The sequence below is a fragment of the Dipteris shenzhenensis genome, chromosome 19 (assembly GCF_047967505.1).
Source record: "Dipteris shenzhenensis isolate YYH24624 ecotype China chromosome 19, Dip_SZ_1.0, whole genome shotgun sequence".
NCBI classification, from domain to species: Eukaryota; Viridiplantae; Streptophyta; class Polypodiopsida; order Gleicheniales; family Dipteridaceae; genus Dipteris; species Dipteris shenzhenensis.
The window spans coordinates 9,618,646-9,627,523 of NC_141614.1; positions in this window are offsets into that span (position 1 = coordinate 9,618,646).

Genomic DNA, 8,878 nt, shown 5'->3' on the forward strand with positions numbered 1-8,878 from the left:
TGCCATAGTCTCCCTCTTCTTTCCCTCCCCTCTTACTCCCTTTTCCCCCACCCATGTTAACGCTCCTCCCCTCACGTTCCCTATTCCTCTATGGCCCTCGAGCATCGCCATACCTATCCTCTAGCCTCTTGTCTTGATTTCTTTTCCAGCTAATTGTGTGTGTGTGTGTGTGTACATACATACATACATACATACATACATACATACATACATACATACATATATATATATATATATATATATATATATATTAAAACAAAGATATGACACTCATATTACTTAACCATATTCAATCCATACTTAATCTTCAATTTACTTATCATATATATTTCATGTCTAATTAACCTAATTAATTCACACTTGATCTTTAATTTTAGATCATACTTAGTTTACTTATTGAGTACTTTGTTTTAATTTAACTTAATAAATATCTGGTTTTTATTATTTCTTATTTGTTTTGCATGAAGGTTTAGGTGGGTGCCGCCCACATGTTGAGGGGATTTAGCTTCCACACAGGTGAGAGAGGATTTGGATTTTGCATAGAGAGAAACAAACCTATTTTGGTGGTAGCCCAATACTACCTTAACTTTTAGTATATCCAAATATATATGATGGGTTTACATGTACCCAATGTACATAGGCGTTAAGACCATAGTCATAGGGCTTTACCCCCACAACCTCCCACTTTAAGGCCAATGTATCTCTAAGCAGGAATGATATATATGAGCATGATGCTCACCCAATATCCATCATCTCTTTGAGACATGCAAACTGCTCTATTAGTAGAACTTTCATGACAAGGTCTACAGGATTATCATCCATGTGAACCTTGACAAGCTCTACACACTTGTCCTCAAGTACCTCCCTAATGAAATGGTACTTGAACTCAATGTGTTTGGTCTTTGCATGAAAGACCGGATTTTGTGCTAGCTGAATAGCACTCATGGAATCACTATGCAATGTTGGTACACCTGTATGAATTTCCAAATCTCCCACTAGCTGATCAAGCCATATATCCTCTTTGCAACCCTCTGTGGTTGCAACATACTTGGCCTCTATGGTAGACAAAGCAACACACTTCTGTGTGCAAGACATCCATGACACTGCACCACCTTCAAATGTGAACACATAACCAGAAGTAGATCTCATGGTATCCACATGCCTTGCATTATCTGAATCTGTCTATCCAAGTACACGCAAATCTCCTCTACCAAAATAGATGCACATCTCCTTGGTACCCTTCATGTACCTCATAATGCATTTATCTTCCTCCCAATGCCTCTTTCCTACATTATCCATACATCGGCTAACAACTCCCACTGCAAATGCAATGTCCAGTCTAGTAGCTATCATAGGAGACATAAGACTCCCAACTGGTGATGCATAACGAACCTTGGCCATCATGGACTTCTCCTCATCTGATTTGGGACAATTTGCATGACTCAGTTTCACATATGGAGGCAATGGAATACTTACTGCCTTCCCCTCCTCCATATTGAAATGCTACAAGACTTTTGTAACATACTCCTTTTGCAAAAGCCAAAGGAGTTTCCTACTCCGATCACGCATGGTGTGCATACCAAGAATATGACATGTAGCTTCCAAATCCTTCATGTCAAAGGCCTCGCAACTTGGCCTTTAATGCATTCATTCAGCTCATAAGTGTTCTTGCTAGCCAACAACATATCATCAACATAAAGTGCTAAGAGTATCAAGCTGTTGTTGTCCTTATCCCTTTTGGTGTAGAGGCAGTGATCAATCTCACTTCTCTTGAAACCTTGAGATTGAATGAAAGCATCAAACTTGTGATACCATTCTCGAGGTGCTTGCTTAATTCCATAGATACTCTTTTTCAGCTTGCAAACCAAAATTTCTTTGCCTTTTTGCACAAAGCCTTCTGGCTACACCATGTATACCTCCTCATGTAGATCCCCATGCAAGAAAGCTGTCTTGACATCCATCTGCATAAGTTCCATATCTTTGGCTACTACTACTCCAAGTATGCATCTAAGTGTAGTCATCTTCACAATTGGAGAGAAGATCTCATCAAATCCACACCCTTTTCCTGTTTGAACCCTTTAGCAATCAAACGGGCCTTGAACTTAGGCATATAGTCACCTGTAACCTTCATCTTGTAGACCCATTTACATGGTAGTGCTTTCTTTCCATGTGGCAAAGAAACCAAGTGCCAAGTTTTATCCTTCATGCATGAACTCATCTCTGATTGCATAAAATTCTCCCACTTGTGCTGATCCTCATGCATCATAGCCTCTTTGTAGCAAGAGGGCTCTCCGCAATTAATAAGCATCACATAGGCTGCCTCTGGAACAAATCTCTCAAGCGGTTTAGATATTCTAGCTGATCTTCTCAAGGGCATTTCAGCTTGCTATCCCGCCTACATGTCAGCTACATTTGGCCCATCACTTTCACCAATAGATGATCCATCATCTGCCCTTGATTGTGAACCTATGGGAGTACCTGATTGCACCATTTGATCCACATTAGGTGCATGGACAGCTTGCCTTCTCCCATCATGTGCAAGTGGATTGATATCCTACAAAGTGACTCTGCCCATTTCAAAATCTCTGAGGGGTGTCTCATGCATTTCCTTCTCATTGAAGATTACATCATGGCTCCTTTCCACCTCTCCACTTTCACCATAATCCAGAAAAATGCATTTCTTTGCCTTAGGATCTAGCTTCTTCTAAAGTTATTTTGGCACATGTGCATATGCCTCACACCCAAATATTAGCAAATGAGAGTAAGAGGGCTTCTTTCTAGTCCATGCTTCTTCAAGAATACCACTGTCCAAACTCTTACTGGGTGATCTATTGATCACATGCATTGCAATCTTCATTGCCTCGGCCCAAAAGCCACCTGAAAGACTTGCATTTGAAAGCATGCATTGCAACCTTTCTTGAATCGTGTGGTTCATATTTTCCACAACTAGATTTTGCTGTGGTGTACAAGGAGATGTGAGCTTCCTCTTCATCCCACCTATATCACAGAAATGCTAAAACTCATGAGAAAGGCACTCTCCACTATTGTCAGTCCATAGGCATTTAAGTGTTCTAACTGATTGATTCTCAACCAAAGCCAACCATTTCTGAAATATCTAGAAAACATCGCTCTTCTGAGCAATGGCATAAGCCCACACTTTCCTAGCTGCATCATCAATCAATGCCACATAATATTCATCCCTGCATAATGACCATATTGGCATAGGACCACATACGTTTGAATGCACCAAATCAAGCTTCTCAAGGTCTTTCTTTTCCTGTCTTTATGGGCTGATTTAGTATGCTTCACATAGAGACAATGCTCACATAATTCAAAGTTATAAAAACTCAAGACCAGTACATAACCCAAAGGGCATAAGACTTTCATTCGATTTTGTCTCACTAAACCCTAAACCGGCGATGTCACAATGAAGTACGTGGCTGCTCAATTATTGCAACAACATTATCAAACACCCATGATACATGTAAGGGTAGAAAGTCCCACACTTGGCACCTCTGGCCAAAAGCATAGAGCCCTTCTAAATATTCCAACTCTAAAAACAAAAAATGACATGATAACCAACATCATCTAGCTGACCCACTAAAATGAGACTCTTGGCCAGCTTAGGTACATGTTTGATATTCTTTAAAATAAATGCAGACTTGTTGGCGAAATCAAAATTTATGTCAATTGCTCCCACTATGTCACATGCATAATTATTGCCAAGATGCATACAACCTGTTTGTCCATTGTCATAAGTGAACCATTCACTATGAGGAGTAACATGTAATGAAGCACCAAAATCCAAAATCCAATCGTGGGAATATGCATCCTCTGAAGTGGTAAGAAATTTTGTAGATAGGCCTAACATGAAAAGAATATCATCGTCACTATCATTAGTGACTGTATTGATCTCCTCAATCTTCACTATGATTTTAGTCTTCTATGGCTCTTCCTTATGTCTGGAAATATCTACATCTTGACTTTTTCCTTTTATTCTCTTTTCCATACATGGCAATCACACTTGATATGTCCCTTCTTGCCACATTGATGACACTCTATGTCTTTGCATCCTCTTGGCTTACTATGTGATTTGCCTTTTTCCTTGGACTTCCCCTTGAATTGCTTTTTACAACTATCCACATTAACAGCTGCATCTTGCTTGCCATGATCCATGGATTTCTTCTTGATTTTCTCTACAAGCAGGCTACCCACAACATCATCAAAATCTAGTACTCCACCAGGTGCATGGTTACTGATAGCTATGCGAAAAGTATCCCATAATGAGGGCAATGAACATAAGAGAAATATTGCCTTCATCTCCACATCAAAATTTAGATTCTATGCCTGAAGCTAATATTGAATTCATTTAGGTGTGATGCAATGGATCCACACTCTTTCGTCTACAACTCAAACAACCATTTCATGAGATAGACTTTGTTGGATGTAGTCTCTTTCTCATATGTGGCACATAGCTTCTTCCATAGCTCATGCATAGTCTTTTCATTGACTACAGTAGTGAAGTATACTAGCTCTGCAAGATGAAGTCTGTGACAGTAGACTTTACTAATGCATCCAAGTCATTCTAATCCTCTACAGACATGGCTATAGGCTTAGCCCTTATCCACTTCAAAGGTTTCAACTAGTTCTTTTTAATGAGCACATCTTGTATTTGCTCTATCTAGAGCGAGAAGTTTATGCTATCAAACTTCTTAATGTTGCACATCTCACGCTCTGATTGAGATGATGACATGATCCATAATGCTAATAGCAAAGCTCACATAATTTCCAAAAAAATAAAGATAGAGTTTCCCCTACAAAACCTCTATATGTCCACAAAATATATGTGCCAAATAACTAGTATGCAAGTATCCACAACCCTCTACAATCACATAGGCATGTGCATCAACAATATGCATGCAATTGCATGTGTCACTATCACTACCAAGTGATGTAACTGCAATCCACAAGTATGAACCCACAAAACTAGAAAGAGACAAAACCACTCCATTCCACACCTAAACCAATGCCAAAAACATCACAAATGAGTGCATAACCTTTACAACCCTTTGCTTTGATTCATATCCAATCCAGACTGCCTCTACAACAACTGTATGCCACATGGTGATCTAATCACCTCAATTTCCAAGAAATATTACATCTCTCCCAAGTCCTTGATTTCATATTTCTACTTCAAGAGTAGCTTGATATCACATACATCTGCATCATTATCTCTAGTGATAATCAAATCAACAACCTATATGACTATAAACACAAGCAACCTCTCTATCTTTTTCACAAAAAGTGAAAAATTAGCATTGGAAATCTAAAATCCAATGGCGATAATATACTGGTCAATCTTATTAGCCCATGCCTTGGGTGCCTGTTTTAAGCCATATAAGGCTTTGCGTACCCTACATATAAAATTGGGGTGTGCATCATCCTCATATCATTGTGGTTGTCATATAAACTTCCTCTTGCAAATCACCATGCAAGAAGGCATTCTTGACATCCATTTGGTGCAATGACCATCCTTTTGCTATAGCCACTACAATCACTACTCTCACAGTCGCCATCCTTGCAACTAGGTTGAATGTCCCTTCATAGTCAATGCTATAAGTCTACGCATATCCCTTGGCAACTAGCCTTGCCTTATACCTACTTAGAGACCCATCATCATTGTGCTTTATTTTGTAAACCCACTTGCATCCAATAGCCCTCTTATGATTCATAATTAGGCAATGGCACCAAATCCCAATGCTTGTTTGCATCCAAAGATGCCATTTCCTTGTACATGGCTACATCCCAATTTCTCTTTCCTACTGCTTCCTCAAAGCATGTAGGCTTAGATTCCTATATGACCTTTGTCATGTATGCATAATGGTGTGTTGTATATCCATCATATTTGAGCCTATCAACTACAGGGTATGTTAGTCTTGTGGATCTCTGAAACACTAACTCATTGCTAGGTGTCTTTGAAGCATCCCTACTTCTCCTTGAACCAGGTGTTACAACCCTTTGGTATTCCCAATTCCTCATCAAGGCTCTATTTTGAGCCACTTGATTTGACATCAACTTGTGAGTGTCCTGAAGACACATAAAAATATATGGGCTAATTCACCTTTTCTTTTCACTTTCTACAATTCAATGAGATGGTGCTCTTGATTGCAATCTCCCTGTCTATGGAGAAATGTTAGACCCACTGTTAGAGAACTCTCATAGTCCACTCAAGACTTGTGATGATTGTTGCTATACATCTTGTACATCACTGTCATTTCTTGCATCTACATCTTCTATCATTTTCAATAGTGCATACGAGCTACTCATCTCATCAAACACAATATCTTTGCTCACCCTTACCTATTAAGTCATAAGATCATAGCATATGTACCCTTTTCAGTGTAGAGATTAACCAATGAAGATGCGATTTTCTACTTTAGGGTCCAACTTAGCCCTCTTCTCATCTGGAATGTGCAAATATGCAATGCATCTAAAAACCTTTAGATGTGAAAGATTTGACTTGCTTGTTGTAACTCCTTACACTACTACAGTGGGAGTTGTGTTCATGATATACATTGCTATTGCTATTGCTTCATCCCAATAGTAATTTGGTATATTTTTCTCATTCATCAAGGCACGAGCAACTTCTACAATATCTCTGTTTTTCCTCTTTGCAACCCCATTTTGTTGAGGGGTATGTCTTCTGAATATTTTCTCTAAATTCCTTGGTATTCACTAAATTCATTAGAGAAATACTCTCCCCCTCAATTAGACCCTAGCACTTTGATATGCATACCCTTTTTTATTTCCACCATTGCTCTAAATTTCTTGAAGTGGCTGAATGCTTCACTTTTCTATTTCCTAAAATAGACCCACACCTTCCTTTTGTGGTTATCAATAAAGCTGACATAATAATTATAGCCTCCAATAGATGTTGGTAGTCCACACATCACTGTGTATTACATCCAAGGGTATCTTACTTATTTCTGCATTATGTGGAAATGCCAGCCTTGCTTGTTTACCCAACTGGCATGTCTCACATACCTTATGCATATTATCCACCGTAAACTTTGGAAACCTTGCAACAATATTTTGAACCTGCATTTTTTTAACCTTTGGATGTTGACATGGCCTATGCACTTATGCCAAATATCAATATTTGCAACAACCCCTTTTCCATGTGCACACATTGTAGCACTCATTTATGGTATCCCTGCATCTAGAGTGAACATGCTACCATTTTTGTTGCCTTTTGCAACTAGACAACAATCATCTTCATGTCTTCCAGAAAGCATCCATGAGAATTAAATTTCACTTGGAACCTTGCTCAACCATCTGTTCCATAGAAACCAGATTCTTAGATTTCCAGACTGTCCCCTTGAACATCCACCTCTACCTCTACCCAAATCTAAATAAAAAGCAAACTCATTTGAATTTCCACTTGAAGGGCTAGTTACACCTCTCTACTCTTCACTTATCAAAAGTGAAGAGTAGAGAGATGTAACTTATCAAAGGGCTGGTTACATCTCTCTACTCATTTGAATTTCCACTTGAAGGGCTGGTTACATCTGTACTCTTATGCCAAATATCAATATTTGCAACAACCCCTTTTCCATGTGCACACATTGTAGCACTCATTTATGGTATCCCTGCATCTAGAGTAAACATGCTACCATTTCTGTTGCCTTTTGCAACTAGAAAACAATCATTTTCATGTCTTCTAGAAAGCATCCATGAGAATTAAATTTCACTTGCAGCCTTGCTCAACCATCTGTTCCATAGAAACTAAATTTTTAGTTATATTTGGGACGTGACGTACATCTTCCAAGTACTTCATCTATCATCTTGCGTAGACAATCGCACCTTTCCAATGTGTGCATGAAAAGAATTATTATTAAAACAAAACGGTTAATTGTGTCTAGGGCAAAGTAATGAGGTGCAGAGAAGGATGCATGAAATTAGAGGGAAAGATGAGATAAAGAAGGGTAAATGTGAACTAATGGGAGAGGAGAAAAAAGCTCAATCTAAAAATAGAATTCCGTGGTCTATTGTCCTCTCTCTCTCTCTCTCTCTCTCTCTCTCTTTCTCTCTCTCTCTCTCTCTTTGAATTTTTTAAAAAACTAAAAATTGTACAAATTTTGTTTTAAAAAAATTTTCCCCCTTACCTCACACTCCCGAGTAGTGCAAGCATTGGAAAAAATTTCCAACATAAGTTTTGTTTCTGAAAATATTTTTAACAATTTCTTGTGGGGGCGCAGGTTGTGTGTGCCCACATCTGCGATAGTGCAAAATTCAGATGGGGCCAATGGACGATAGTAGTGCTACTGGGTGGGCTGAGAGAGAGAGAGAGAGAGAGAGAGAGAGAGAGAGAGAGAGAGAGAGAGAGAGGAGGGAAACATAGAGCGAAAGAGGGAAGGAAGAGAAGGGGAGAGGGTGAAGGAGAAAGAGGAGGAGGATACCTGTGGGAGAGTAGAATGAGAAATGAGGAGAGGGATAGCCATATAAGAGGGATTAGACGGTGTACTAGAATTGAAATTTGAATTTTGTTTCCCACTCTCATTGTGAAAATTCAAAAATTTCATATTCTCTTGTACTTTTTCAATTTCAAAAATTTTCATGCACTTTTCATTCAAGTTTTATATCCCGCACTTTTTCAAATTCAAATTCGAATTTTGTCTCCCACACTTTTTCAAATTCCATATTTTTCTTGCACTTTTCATTCAAATTTGAAATTTGAAATTCTATTTTTGTCTCCCATAGCTTTTCAAATTCAAATTCATTCACTAGTACTTTTTCAAATTCGAATTTTGTCTCCCACACTTTTTCAAATTTGAGTTTTGTTTCCTATATGTTTCCAAATTCAAATTTCATCTCTCGT